This window comes from Suncus etruscus, chromosome 1 (genome assembly GCF_024139225.1).
Source record: "Suncus etruscus isolate mSunEtr1 chromosome 1, mSunEtr1.pri.cur, whole genome shotgun sequence".
Lineage (NCBI taxonomy): Eukaryota > Metazoa > Chordata > Mammalia > Eulipotyphla > Soricidae > Suncus > Suncus etruscus.
The window spans coordinates 93,822,222-93,838,762 of NC_064848.1; the positions used below are offsets into that span (position 1 = coordinate 93,822,222).

At 31.3% G+C, this 16,541-nt stretch overlaps 1 non-coding gene across 1 annotated transcript; it reads right to left on the bottom strand.

The window, feature by feature from the left end:
* Nucleotides 1–1,323: 1,323 nt before the first annotated feature.
* On the bottom strand, nt 1,324–1,433 carry LOC126028112 (U6 spliceosomal RNA). The gene has a single exon (XR_007502387.1). It is a non-coding gene; the product is annotated as a U6 spliceosomal RNA (small nuclear RNA).
* Nucleotides 1,434–16,541: the final 15,108 nt, after the last annotated feature.

Consider the following 16,541-nt stretch of genomic DNA (forward strand, 5'->3'; position numbering starts at 1 on the left):
ATTTTTCTTGAGCTCATGTTACATATCATCTTGTTTAGTGTTCAACATTAATATAGTCTTTATTTTCTCTAATAATTTTGAAACTCATTATTATCTGCCTGAAAGTAGACTACTTTCTGTAAATAAAATGGCAAATCAATGTTAAACAGTGTTAAATGAAAACAATAGTAATAATTAACAATTTTTATATAGAAAAAAACAACTAGCCTTAAAATCACACTATAATTTTTATGATTAAACTAAAATTTTATAGGAAAATACATACTATGAATAAAAAAAATCATCCTGATAAAAGATTTAAGTGTCTGAATTTATTTATGCTTCCACGAACTCTATTTTATTCTGAGCAATAAACTCCTATCAGTTGTTTTGTTAACCATCATTGAGCCTTAAACTGAGGGCAGTGATTTTAAAAGATCATTTTTTCTCCTGAACAATAGTAACAATTCTAAAAACTTTTATTTTTATTACCATTAATTCTATTTCCATTCAATATTTTTTGCATTTTTCATCATTGCTAGAAATATACATACAGTTACTGTAATATTTGTAGGATTACTAAGTCTTCTGTGTGTTTCTCAAAGCAAGAGAACTTTTCTCCTGTTTACTTACTAGTAGGTTTGTATTTTTAAAAAGTTTTTTTTTAATTCATAGTCATCTTGGCCACAAATTTATCTATTAGATATGAAGAAAACTGAAAACTTTGTTCCTCAATAAAAATGCCTTACTTATTTTTGTTTTAGGGCACCCTCAGCAGTGCTCAGGGATCACTCCTGGCAGGCTCTGGGGACCATATGGGATGCTGGGATTCAAATCACCAATCTGTTCTGGATTGTCTACTTGCAAGGCAAGCACCCTATCACTGTGTCTCAATATCTTACTTATTTTATCATAGCACAATAATAGAGTCTTTTATAGTCAACATTTGGAAATATCCAAGTTGGAGTTTCTTTTTTAGAAACTATCACTAAAGTTTAAGAAAGAACAAGTATACAAATTACTGCAAAACCAATACACATTTGGTTGAAATCTAGGTAGCTCATTCTTGAGGAACGAGAGGCAGAATAGAATTTAAGATAATCAAATGTAGACTACAATTCACTAAATTTATCATTCTAATTTAAGGATTATTATAGACAGATGCATAGTGAACAAAGGACTGACCCAGAGAGACAAGACATTGTGCAGTTTAGTGAGGTTTAGAAACTTTTGTAGCGGTTTTTACTTTATATTTTATTTGTTGGGGATGAGGTAAGTGCCAATTTAGCATAAAATTAATAATCTTCCCTATAATTTATAAGAAAAAATAATGTTTTATTTTATTTTAATATGGAATGCTTCATGAATTTGCTTGTCATTCTTGCGCAGGCGCCATGCTAATAATCTTCTCTGTATCGTTCCAATTTTAGTATATGTGTTGCTGAAGCGAGCACAATACTTTTATTTTTGAAGTGGAATTAAAATGTATTTTATAAAAGCAGCATAAAGTCCCCCCAAATATTTAGAATAAAAAAATAAATCTTGCTGACAGAAAAATCTCAACATGAAAGTGTTAAGAAAGTTTTTAATTTTAGTTCAGTAACTTAAGCAATAAAACTCTCTAGCTCATTAAAAAATTAAATATTTTAATAAAAACTGAATACCAAGAAAATTCTCTTTTGTGAGCCTTTTTTCATCTTAATTTATTCAAATTAAGAACAAAAGGAAATTGTTTGATTAATGACCTCTGTTAATCATTTCAGTAAAAACATGAAGACTTTTTTAAATTTTATTTCACTAAAAAATTAAGTTTGTGTTAATCACAAATGCCACTCATATGTAAATTATGTATAAATTATTCAGTGATATCTATATTTTATCAGTATTACAAAAATCTTGCCAGTCAATGTAGGCTTAAACAAGCAATTAGTGCATAAGTTATCAAATATTTTAAACAAATGGGCTGCATCAAACCAAAATTAAGAAAGTTCAAAGGAATTTCATAACACCTTGATTGCACAGGTGTCTGAGCTGTGAGAATTTAGGCATTTATAAAAGATACAATATGTTAATTTGACATAAGTTATAACCTTTTATTTAACTTTAATCTTCTGATATTTTTAGCCCTTTTTCCTTCCTAATCATTTTGAAAGCTATTCTCATAACCTAAGTTGTTGCTATCATTACTGCCCCCTTTAATTTTATCTATTCGGAGTCTCTGGAGAATTCAGAGTTCAGAATATAGAGTTGTCCAAGAGGATCAACTTTTCAACTGGAAGGCATAAAGCACAATTTTTCCAATGTCCAATTAAATTAGGGCTATTTCTTTCAGTGAAAACTACAGGACTCAAGGAAGCTCAGGTCTATACCAAAATCGCATACTCTGAAGTTTTATTATTTAATAGTATTCATTTTAGAAATATCAATTAAAGACAAATATATGTTTCAATATGGCTTTTATTTTTCAGAGTCTTCATTTGCTAAAACACCAAAGATGATTTCTCAAGCTAAGAACTAATTCATCATAGCTGTCCCATTAATAAAATATTAGTAAAGGATGATCATAAAATTTATTAGTATAAAGTAGAATAATTTTGAGAACAGAAAGTATACTAAGCCCTTTAAAGTAATTATTTGTTCTAAGTAATTTGTCATTATATATAATTTTATATATAATAAATTATTATATTATAATATATCATATATCTACATAATTTGTCATTGACAAATATATTTAATTTTATTATAGAACTATAAATATGTCTATATAAAATGTAATGGAAATTTAAATTAAATGGTTTTATTGAGTACATTTTTCCCAAGTGGTACATTAAAACTTGGATAAATAAGATATATATTTATGCAATTTAAGTATTTTTAAAACTATATAATCTATTTTGTGGTAATTTTGTGGGAATTTTGTCATTAATGAATTTAATTTCTTGAATCCTTTAATTTATCTATATATAAATATACAAAAATGAGAAATAGTTTTCTCTAAAGGGCTTAGATCCCTGTATACTCAAATAGTATTGGAGATCTTATAATTTTTTAATGATTTAAAACTTATAGTTTAGGTAGTTAAAGTGTTAAGTTTTATAGCAATTATATACAAAATAACTGCAAGCCACCATTTGTGATCAACACCAAAGTGTTCAGAAACCTCCACTACAGTCTGAAATGTCACCTCCAGTCTTTTTTTCCCCTACTTCTCTCCACTCCCACCATATCTTGCTCTCCTTGGTATTCATAACTGCTGCCTTCTGAATACAGTTAGGAGGAAGTACCAGCAACTGTAGGGCAAAGAATAAATTAGTGAGATAAAGAATAGTAAGCGCCAGCAAGAAACACTGTTCTCAGAAAAATAAAAATAAAACAGAGCATAAAAGTTAGTGTGATGGACATTCTGAAATAATAGACATACAGGCATTGTAGGGGCAGTGGACATGGAACATTATGGAACCTAGTTAAACCTGTGAACATCTTAAGACATGGACATTGACACTGGAAACTTTCCAGGATACTAATCATGGGAAAGAGGGAGATCTGGAAACCAGCTGTATTTTACATGAGGTTTTTCAACTATGTTGTCTGTTAAGATTTTAAGGACATCTAGATTCTGTTTGATCATTTTCTTTTAGTCACTGGTTCAGGGCCATACTTGAGGCTGCCCAGGGCTTACTCCTGGCTCTGTTCTCATGGATCACTCCTGATGGTGCTTGGAAGACCAAATGTAATGTAGGGAATCAAATCAGAGCCTACTTCAAACAAGTTACTAATCTGCTTTATTAGCTCTGACTTTGCTTTCTCACTTTACACTTTCCTAAGGATCCACCCAAAAGATTGTCAGAAATTGCTATAACAATTGTCTTTGTCTCTTCACCTTTTCATAATAGTTTTATTTTCTATTAATATACTATCCTTATTAACTCATGAAACTACTGTATAGATATAATAGTCTACTACTTGTTTAAATAGCAATTTGACAACTTGAATATATTTTATGAAGGACCCCTAAGTCAATATCAGCTCCTAGTCTAGAAAAGTCATTTATATGTGATTCTATTTTTTTTATATGTGATTCTATTAAACTTGCCTATTTTGCTGATCATTATCTACCATCTATTCTATTTATTAAAATACTTTTCCTTTCTTAAAATCTGTACATTATTTGACAGTTTAATGAAAGTCTAAGTTCATCTTTAAATTGCTTTCCACAATTAATTATTTGCAAATGAGAAAAATCCAATAATGCCTAAAATATAAACTATGTATGTATATGCTATGTATAAACAAAATGTATAATGTATTAACTACTTGATAATTTGAGTTATATGAAGAAAGTTTGATTTGTTGAAGAAAGAGAACAGAGTGTACACAAGAACAAAGATTAGCAAGAGAAAACTCAGATACAAAGATACTGAAAATTTATAATCTATAAAGGGACTTCTTGTGATTAGTATCCAAGATGGAAATATAGATGTAAATATTGCTGAAGATTCTTAAGGGTTTTGCATGCTGATATAGAAGTACATCTTGATTCTGTAGCCAGAGATGTCACTTGTGGTTAAATTAGAAATATAAAATTGATTTTTGTAGTGGAAAAATAAACTAATATGTGCAACATTAATTATATTAGTTCAAGTGAGAAGACATAGTTATAGAGAGAATGAAATAAAAGTATATAAGTAAACAATGAATTTAAGAACTATACCAGAAATACAAATATTATCTCAAGTAAGCTTATGGGGAAATTAATATATTAATGAAATGTTATAAAGTTTATGAGTCACATAATAAAAAATTAGGTAGAAAATTTTCTTAACTTAAAGATGGAAATTTCACAATGAGTTAGGAAATATTTAGATGGAGATATATAGCAGGAAAGAAGCGCCTCAGCATTAGAAAATATGCTCCTCCACATAGTTTAGAGATCTTGAACTACTTTTCCAGAGATAATGAATGCATGAAAAATATGTTTTATTACCTGCAAGATCCCATTGGAAGTGTTCTCCCACAGGCCTTTCTAAGTAGCACTTGGAAACCCCCCAAAATAATTATAGTTGGAATAGGAAAATGAAATAAAACAAAAGCCCTCCAAAAAGGTCCAGGTTCAGTTTGTGTATTTTTAAAATAGGAATCATGTCCAGTGTTGGAGGGTTTCAGAATATGCAGTACAGAATCAAACTCAAAGCTTCACCTTGCTAGAAATAAGCTTTAACTTTTTGACTATCTCCCCAACTCCTAGGTCTACAATTCATTTATATTTTACATAGGAAAAGAATTTTTGCATGAAGAACAGAATTTAAATTGGCAGACAAAGTTAAATTTGCTAATCAACTTAATTTAAGATAAGAGGATTATCCTGGATTATCCTGGTGACTAAATTGTAATTACAAGGGTGCTTAAAAATAGGAGAGGAAAGCAGACAAGTAGGTCAAATTAATGCACAGTAAGAAAGACTTGACTTAGAGAAGTGGGCCACAAACTGAGGAAAGAAGTTGATCTTTCAAATAGGCATGAAAATTGATACAACCTCCCAAAAGAATACAACAATGTTTAAAAATTTAGTCTTTTATATTAGACTCATTTGAGACAAATGGCTTCAAAAGCCATATATGTGTATAACCCATGAAGTGTTAATTTAGCACAAAAGTAAAAGAAAACATATATAAGAAAGAAATAGAATTCAGAACAAAACACTAAAAGAAGAGAAAGAATAATAGCATTATTTGGACATACTATATATTACACTTTTGTATATAATTATATGGGCACAACATAATGACTTTTGTGAAGATACTGGGTAAGAATTTGTGTAATAATAATTATGTAAAGAAAAATTTATAGGGGCCGGCATGGTGGCGCTAGAGGTATGGTGTCTGTCTGCCTTGCCAGCGCTAGCCTAGGACAGAAGGTGGTTGGATCCCCTGAAGTCCCATATGGTCCCCCAAGCCAGGAGAGACTTCTGAGCGCATAGCCAGGAGTAAACCCTGAGCATCACCGGGTGTGGCCCAAAAAACAAAAACAAAACAAAACAAAAAGAAAAATTTATATATTCTTAAAAATAAATTGTTGCATTTTAGAGTCTAAGGGCACAACCATACAGTTGAAATAAAGCAAAGTAAAGTTTGTCTACCAACAAACTACAAACCGACAAAAGACAAACTACAACTGACCACTCAGGGGTCACAATCCAGGTTATTAGGACTAGAAGCAAAAAGTCTTGACCTCTAAATTGATTGACTATTATCTAGGATGTTTCATCATGCCCTTTTATGGCTAGAAGTTTAGAACAGTATATTGTGGTTTATGAGGCCCTATGCTCTGCATCATTATTGTTGGGATAGAAACTCAACACTTAAATGGAAACTGCCTTGTTAGTCTTAAATGGAAATTTAACATTGGTTCGAAAAAAATAGGGTCGCTTCTACTCTAAGACTTAAACAATACCAGACTTGGACATTAGTATTATCTCACAACAATCTTGCAAGATGGGTATTCTACATTTCTGTGATCAAACTAAGGTCATGGACATTAATTAACCTGTTTACATTTAGACCTGGTAGGGTGCTACCTATTTTGTATGTTTTCCTAAATTGTATTTCTTGAATATATTCTTGTTTAATTTCTTTATTTAAGCACCATGGTTACAAACATGTTTATAATTAGGTTCAGCAAAAAAATGCACACACCCACTTCACTAGTATAACTTTCCTGCCACCCATGTCCACAGTTTCCCTCCTCTCCTCCCCATACCTGCTTCAGGACAGGCATTCTGCTTATTTATGTTAAATCTCATAGATGAGTGAGACTATTTTGTGTCTGTTTCTATCCCTCTAATACATTTTGCAAAGTAGTATAGTTTCCATGCCCATCCATGTATAGGAAAATTTCATGACTTCATTTTTCCTACCAATGATAATCTTTTTTGTTTGTTTGTTTGTTTAGTTTTTTTTGGGGGGGTTGGTTTTTGGGCCACACCTGGTGACGCTCAGGGGTTACACCTGGCTATGTTCTCAGAAATCGCTCCTGGCTTGAGGAACCATATGGGAAGCCCCATATCAAAGTGAGGGTCGTTCTGGGTCAGCCCCGTGCAAGGCAAGCACCCTACCACGGTGCTACTGCTCAGGCCCCAAATAATAGTATTCTATTGTGTAACTGTACCAGTTTCTTTAGCCATTCATTTGTTGTCAGGCACCTCAGTTGTTTTCAGATTCTGGCCATTAAAATAGTGCTGCAATGAACCTAGGAGTACAGAGGGCACCTTTGTATTATGTTTTTGAGTTCCTAGGATATATCCTAAAAGTGGTATTGCTGGATCATATAAGAGCTTAATGTCCAGTTTTTAGGAATATACAGATTGTTTTCCAGAAAGGCTGGACTAAACGACATTTCCATCAGCAATGAATGAATTTTTTCTCCCCACATACACATCAGCAGTGTTTGTTCTTGTTCTTTGTGATATGTGCCAGAAACTGTGGTGTGAGATATCTCATTATTCTGTTTATTTGCACCTCCCTGATTATTAATGACATGGATCATTTTTATGTGCTTTGGGCCATCTATATTTCTTCTTTGAGGAAATATCCGTTCATTTATTCTCTTCATTTTTGGTAGGTATATATCTGTTTTCCTGTTAAGTTCTGTCAGTACTTTGAATATCTGAGATATTAGCCCCTTATCAGTTGAGTATTGGGTTAATAGTTTCTCCCATTCTGTGGATGACCTTTTTACCTTAACTGCTATATCCTTTGAAATGTAGAAACTTCTCAGTTTGATGTAATCCCATTTTTTTATCTCTGCTTTCACTTGTTTGTGTTTCAGCTTTGAAGATGTCTTTTTACCAATGTCATGGAGTGTTTTTCCTACGTTTTCTTCTATATATCTTGATATCAGAAGTGATATCAAAATAATATTTCTGATATCAAGGTCTTTAATCCATTTTATTTGACTTTCATGCATGGCATTAGATAGAAATATGAGTTTTCTTTTTAATCAGTTGTCCCAGAGGACTTGTTGAAGCTGCATTTCCTTGCTGCATTTTGAATTTCTTCCCCCTTTGTCAAAGAATAATTGATTGTATGTCTGGGGAACATTTTCTGAATACTCAAGTCTACATTGATCTGAGGGTTTGCCTTTATTCAGTACCATGCTATTTTAATGATTATTGCTTTATAGTACAAGTTAAACTTTGGGAAATTGATGTATCCTATCTTTTTAATCCTAAGGATGGCTTTAGCTATTCTTGAGCTTTCATTGCTCCAAATAAATTTCAGTATTGTGTGATCAAATTCTTTGAAAAATACCATGGGTATCCTTAGAAGGATTGCATTAAACTTTACAATGCTTTATAAATATTGTCATTTTAACTATGTTAATCCTCCCAATCCATGAGCAGTGTATAGTTTCCATTTCCTGTGTCCTCTTTTTTTTCTGGAAGCAATGTTTTAAAGTTTTCTTTGTATACATACATATATAATACATATACAATACACATATATATACATATATTTGTATAATAACATATCTGAATATGTGTGTAACCATAAAACTCACAACACAGTAATAATAATAGTAATAATAATAATACCCAAACTCCAATAATCAAGCATAAAAATGTGCCTAATGAGGATGCATGTTAGAAAGTAGAGTATAGTAATAAACAAGTTGGGGATAATGGTAGAGAAAAGTCACAGATGGTGGAATTGGTGTTAGAACATTGTATGCTTGAAACTATATTATGAAATTTACATCATATGGATGTAATTAGAAGGTATTATGTTAAATTAAGTAAGCCAGAAGAAGAAAGATAAAAACAGAATAAAATCACTGATATGTTGTATTAGAATAATTACATGAAGAAACACAATAGTCTAAATGAAAATTGTCTAAAATACTTAGTATATTGAGGAGAAGAAACTGAGTGGACGAGGAGAAACAAATATGAAAGAAATGATGCCAGGGTCCAAGTGACCTCAAGTGCATTGGCAGTGTTAAAAAGGACATAGCTAACTATTCAAGCAAAAGGCAACAGTAATGGGGGTAAGGACCCAAACTTTAACATTCTAAACTTAAAATGGGCCTTTTATATTGGCAAGCTGGAGGGTAAAGGAAGGAAGTATGGGATCCATTTGGGGAGCATTAGTAGAGGCATGTCAACACTGGTAGTAGATTGGCCCTAATTCTTTTTATGCCTGAAACCCAATTATGAAGGATTTTGTTAGTCACGATTATTTCAAGAAAATTTAATTAAAGAAAGAAAAAGTATAAGAAATTACAATCAAGTTTGAAAATTAATAAATATTAAAAAAACTTTAAACATTTCTTGTCCTTAAAAATTATAAGTTAGAAATGAAATGATAGCACAGTAGTAAAGCATTTGCCTTGCACACAGCCGACTTGGGATGGACCTGGGTTTGATCTCTGGTATCCCAAGACTACTAGAAGCAATCTTTGAGCTCAGAGCCAGACGTAACTCCTAATCACCACCTACTGTGGCCCCCAAAATTATGAATTTAAAATAACTCCCCTTCCCTTCAGTTTGATTACTGAACCTCCACTCATACCATTTAGAAAAAAGATTGAGATAGTTCTAAAAATAAAACAGGTGTTTAGAGATAGAATTTATCAGGGTATAAGTAATAGTACAATGAGTAGGGCAACTTCAACTCTTGCATCTCATTTGGTCCCCTGAGCCAAGTCAGGAGTGATCACCAAGTGCAGAAGCCCTAAGTCCTGCTAGGTGTGAACCCCCAAAATTAATAAAATAAAAATAAAGATAGTGTTATCCATTGAAGGATGAGAAAAGAAAAGGGAATCTGGATGATTAAATACTGAGACAATAAAGTAAAACTGTAGATTCAACTTTAGTTTTATTAGCAGGTAATTAAGCTGTGAAAAGAAAATTCAAAGTGCTTTACTTGATTTGAAGATTTTACTGAGTGAGAAAAATACTTAAAATCAGAGAAACTTCAAACTGAAAGTGCTTAAAAAATCAGTTTTCATCAGTTATTTTTCAGTTTACAAAGCAAGAAGAAAAGGTACTTTAAAAATTATGAATAGTAATTAGACATTTAAATTATTTTTTATCAAATACATTTTATTTTCTGTAATTTGACTATCAAGGAAATTTAAATTTGCACAGACATGACAAAAGTTTATTTTTTTAATGATATGGTTGGCATTTGGCAAATAATGGTAACAGCTTAAATTTAGTTTTTGTGGTTGACTGTTTTTTTGAGATATTGAATCTGAGATCTCCATTTTTATTTTATAGCTCAACTCCATGTAAAAGTGTCTGTTTCTTTCATTTTAATTTCTCTTGTTTCAGTTAATTTTACATTTGTAAGTCTAAAATACTGTTTTGAGAAATCTCTAACTTGTCTTAGGTATACTGAGAGAAATTAATCTTGGTTCACACTTTGTGCGTGACCAAATGAGGGCAAGGCAGATGAGTAGCAACTTAAAGAGGCCCAGAACTGTGAGATGAGCCCCTCACATTTAGACAGTTATCCTTCACCAATGCAGGGACTCAGAAGTAATCTCAAAAGACTGAGCATGTGCATCTTTGTGTAGAATAGACCAGACTCCATTTGAAGGATGAGACCTAGGATGCTTTTCTACCTACAGTTTGCATTTAATATGGATCTGGGAAAAGAAACAAAACATAATAAAAAGTTTATTCTTAAAACAAAAGTTGATAAATATTTTGTCCTGTTTACAAACATGTTGAAATTCACTTCATAGTGATTTCAGATCATATTAACATAAACAATGATACCAAGACAACATAGACTAGAAACAAATAAAAAAAATTTAGAATCAAAAGTAAAATTGCAGTGCTGGAAAGATAGTGCAGCGGTAGGGCATTTGCCTTGCACGCTGCCAACCCAGGATGGATCTCCCGGTGTCCTATATGGTCCCACCCGCACGTCAGGAACGCTTTCTGAGTGCAAGGCTAGGAGTATCCCATAAGCATCAACGAGTGTGGCCTAAAAACAAACAAAAAAGTAAAATTGAAGAACTAAAGATATAGCACAGTGGTATGTCATTTGCTTTGCATGAGGCCCACCAAGGACGGGTGGTGGTACGAATTCCATCATCCCATTTGGTTCCCTGTGCCTGTCAGGAGCGATTTCTGAGCACAGAGCTAGGAGTAGCCCCTGAGCACTACCAGGTGTTATCCAAAAACCAAAAACAAAAAAAAAAAAAAAGAAAGAAAATAAAATTAAGGGGCAGATGCCATAGTACAGTGTTGAGTGCTTACTTTTATGTAGCTGACAGGGTTACAATATTCAATATTTCATATGTTTCCTCAATGACCACCAGGAGCATGAGCATGTAGAGCCATGAGTAACCACTGAGCACCTGCCTATACCCCCCAAAAAGTAAGAATGACATGCCTGGAGAGAGAGAACACTGTGTATGATGTCTGCCTTGCACAAAATTGATCTCCAGCATTGTACTTGTTTCTCCAAGAACCACCAGAAGTGACTGTTGAGTTCAAATTCAGGAATAAGTTTGAGCACAGTCAGGTATAAATCAAAAGCCAAAAGCTCCCCACATTGCCAAGTAAAAAAAAAGAATAATAATTATCTTGGGTAATAGCTCTATGGTCTGGAGCATATGATTTCATTGTAAAAGTCTTGAGTTCAAACCCTACATTGCCTGATCCTCTTACTATCCCCAAGACCAACCACAAAACATGAAGTAGGAGGTGATCTATACATATTGCCAGGTGTGGACTCTTCTTCCAAAAGAAAAGAATAATAAAAAGGATAAAGAATTTTAGAAGGATGATAATTTAACATTTTTTATATTTGTCAATTTATTGTTTTATTGTTTCAATACTATTTGAATGAATAATAATGAAAAGTGAAGAATGCAATTATTAGAATATAAGTTGCTTAATTTTATTAGCATTCAGTGTATTTGATCATGTACATATTTTCAGCTTATAGTTCTTTCATTTCAAACTATATTCTGAGGTAGGGACTACTGATCTTCCTATTTTGCATCAACAGAGTTTAAACAACATTCCCAGAATTATATGGAGTTATCTATCCAGTCTCAAAGTCTATAATATTAGTTCCTATATTTTAAAAAATCAGTTGGTAGCAGTGGTTCAATTATCATACAACTATCTTTTTTACATACAATATAGTTTAAAATAGTTATTTGATGTATATCAAGTACTTAATATAGATTACCTATTTAAATATTAATTAAAAACTGCAAGTAACATGTATTGGAAATGCAAATTAGTTCTCACCAAGTCACATTTTCCTAGAAAAAGATGACTTGTTTGAATCACTAGATGAACAATCTTAAATGTTAACTTTGTTTTAATGCCTAGCAGGGCTCACCAACTATGAATAATTGGCACAGACTGAGATAATAAGGTTACTTTTTCAAAATGTGCAGTAGAATCTATGGATAGTTCAATAGTGTTAAATTAAAATTTTAATTTTAATTTAAATTTAATTGAATTAAATTTAATTGAATATACAGAATGTAAATTTAAATTAATTTAAATTTAATTGAATGAGAAAAAAGGAAAAACTTGAATGAAAAAGTAAAAAAAAAGCCACAAAATAGAGAAACACATATAGAGGAAAAAATAAAAGAAGGTGTCAAGATAAAGGTAATGAAGAGAAAAATTTCTTTTGTAATACTTGAATATTTGCTTATCATTGAATTTCTCTCAATGGCTTTCAATTCTTTAAAACCAAATTATCCTTAACTAAGTTAAATTAGAGCATTAAAATTTAATAAACTATTTTATCAATAAAGTTTCAGCTGCTATTATGTTTATTCTTTACTAAGAATTGAGCAAATTTTTTCATGAGATGAATAAATGAATTTTGAGTATATCCAAGTCTTTATATATAGAATAAAAATATAATTTCACAGTCACATATAATGAAATTATGCTAATTTAGAAAATAAAATTGTTAATGAATGAGAAATTATACTACCTATGAAACTCAAATATCTGCTTGGTCTTTAATTACAAAAGTAAACATTAATGGTCAAATGTTTAATATGACTCATATGGTTTAAATATGAGTTTATGGTGTAAATATGAATCTCAGTACTCAAATATGCTTCCAAGTATGAGGACCTCTTATATGTTTAAACTACAACAATATAACTAAAGCTTAAAGATTTTGTTTTCTTGACTTGGTTTCAGATAAGTGAAAACAACACATGATCATTAATAATTACACTGTCTATTGAAGTAGATGAAAAATACAAGTATATTTTTTCATATTGATTTATGATTTATGGCCACATTGATCTACAATGGCCTAGAGTTGCTGAAAGACTATATAAAAATATTCCAGATATTAGTCTATTTCTAGCTTTAAAACTATATTTGAGACTACCACAAATAGTTTCACTGAGAGAACCTAAGATTATTTTGTACCTTCAATTATACTATTTTTTTAATTTGAACATATAGTTAAATATTTATTTACCCCTAGGTCTACTATAATAATGTTAATGGTAGTTTATGAATATATAATTTTTGATCTTAAACATAAATTTTTTCTTTGTAATTGTTTTTGAATAGAGCAGATGTTTTATGTAAAATCTTGCATTTCTTAGCATAGATGATTTTAGGTGCCACCAAAGTCAGACATTGCACATATTATAATTTAAAAGTTATAATATTTCAGAACAAAATAATGATTTTGGGGGGGCCACACTGAGAAGCATTCTTCAGAGGTTATTCCTGACTCTGTGCTTAGAAGTCACTCCTGGCGGGCTGGGGGGGCCATATGGGATGCTGGGGGTCAAACTGAGTCGGTAGAATGCAAGGCAAATGCCCTACCTGATGTGCTATTGCTCCAGCTCCCAATAATAATATATTCTTAATTTAGTGACTTATGACTACTGTCTCCTTACAGAAAGTTTTTCTACAGATGTCTGGAAATGATGGTCATCATGTGATCATTAAGGGTGATAGATGGCAGGCCAATGATGATTTTTGTCCTGATTGCAATTTAGCATTTCTTTCTTTCTTTTTCCCCAAATACTGGCACTTTGAAAGTCTACTTAAGTTTTTTAGCATTAAACTTTAGGTAAGCAAAGAGAGATGGTCTATAGAAAAGAAATTTTTGAACAAGTTTGAAAAAGAAAAAGTGATGACTATGAAAAGTGATGAGAGAATACTAGCATCTTTTTCCATTTTTCTTATTTCTGGTTCTAGTTTCTTGTAAAACTGTGTTACGGAATTTGGGCTTCAAAAATTTTGTGATATTCTTTATATATTTTAAATTAAAACAAGTACAAACAGGGGCTGGAGAGAGCATAGAAGTAAGGCTTTGCCTTGCATGCGACCAACTGAGCTGGACCCGGGTTCGATTCCCAGCATCCTATATGGTCCCTGCAGCTTACCAGGAGAGATTCTTGAGTGCAGAACCAGGAGTAACCCCTGAGAACAGCGAGGTGTGGCAAAAAAGTACAAATATATTTCTATTTTTTGCACACACAGTACAAATTAATAATTAATGTTCAATCAATTTAATTGATGTACTCATATCACACAATCTAAACTTTTATTTTTGCAGTCATATGGACTTATGCACATGATGTAAAGTCTAGTATTAATTAGATGCATACAAATACATTGCATCTTCTCAGTGGTTATCATATCAAGCAGTTATCTTATCAGTAACTTCAACTCCCTTTCTTTGGATCTGGTAAGGGGGTACTGGCTTTAAGGTGCTTGCCTTGTATGTGTTAGCCCTGGATTAATCTCTCATACTGCATATAGTCCCTTAACCCAGCCAACAGTTATCTCTGCGCACATGAGAGTGTAGTAAGTTCTGTTCAGGTGTGGCCCCCTATCCTATAAAAGTCAATTTTTTTTAAATATTAAGAATTACTCTTTTTTTGTTTTCAGACCTCTATTATTGTTTTAATTTCTACTAATGATCTTTACATTCCTCAAACAATGTTTCATGCAGCTCTCTCATGGAGCTATCATGAGAATATGTACTTAGAGACTACGGGTAAAAGCAATAAAATATATATTTATTTAGAATAGTAATACAAAAACTAGTACATTAAAACCCTGTACAAACTTTCAAAATAAGAACAATATAATTTTTAGTCCAATATTACATGAATGGTACATTACCTGTAAGGAAACTGTCAGTAAAAAACTCAGTAAACCCTCAGTAAACTGTCAGTAAAAAAAATAATAGCTTGATAAACTGTCAGTAAAAATGTTCAGTAAAATTTTATTTAAAAAATAGCTTGATTTTTAAAATGAACAGGAGCTTATATGTCTATTAGATATAGTATCTAGTATTTTAATATATATAATTCAGTTATAAATTACATTTTTTAAATTAGAAATGTAAAATATCCATAGAATTTGCTAAAATAAATATGTCAATAATGTCTATCTGTAAATGTGACCAACATTATTTTATACTATTTTATGCACTATAATGTATAGATCAAACTTTAATAAATATTATGCCTACCAAACTCTTTTTTAGGATTTACCTAGTACTTTGCTTCTTCCATGCAAAGTACAACTGTGGAAGAACTATGTATGTTTGAGGATTATGTAGTGATGCTAAAAATAATGCATTATTTTATAAGTCTATACTACTAACTTACTCAAGTCAATGATAAGAAAAAATTGTGTCTAACAATTCTTTCAAGTTTAATGTCATATCTAATGTATACAATGTTATCTCAAATGAACAAATATTTGAATATATGTATAGGTGAATTTTTGGTTAAAAAATGAATAACACTTAATAAATCACAGAAGTATATGTGAGCATCTTTTCAAATGCATTTGTTACTTTGCCTGTATCAGAATGCTTATATTGTTCATGTTAGTAATGTATATAAATGGTCACTAAAAATAATTTAAGTGAAATCAAATTTAATTTTGTCTAAGTAAGTCAAATATTATAAATATGTATGTATGAGAAAGAAAAATTGTAATGAAAAAATTTAAATAAATATTCTGAAGAATATTTGTCTGATTCATTTTAAGCAAATGTGATTAACAAATTGTTTTTCCTATATTAGATACGTGACATTGTTAGAAATTTGCAAATATTGGCAAGCTTACTTTAAGTTATTAAGTGTCAGAAAAGTGTCCATGACCCACATGAAAAAAACAGGCTCTTCATGATTTTCAATGCTTAAAACATATTCAAATGTAAAAATCCAGTAATTTAATTGCAATAACAAACTCGGTGATGTGTGTTTATCTTGGTTTTACACACAGGGATTTACTAGAAATCACCTTATGGAAAAAAGTAGTTCTATGTGCTAAAGCTCAAATTCAATGGAGCACTACACATAAAAGTTATTAAAAATCAAATGGTTCTTTTAAACTTTAAATTTAAACCTCGAGAGCTAGATTAATCCAAAGGAAATTAAGGAAATGTCCTTCTGGGAAATATTTAAGCTACTATATTTTGGGGAAAGATATTAGGTGATAGGAGAACCCCCTGAACAAAAGAAAGATACTACATTTCAGTATGAGGAATTGAATTTCTTCATGTGCATTGGAATTGCAC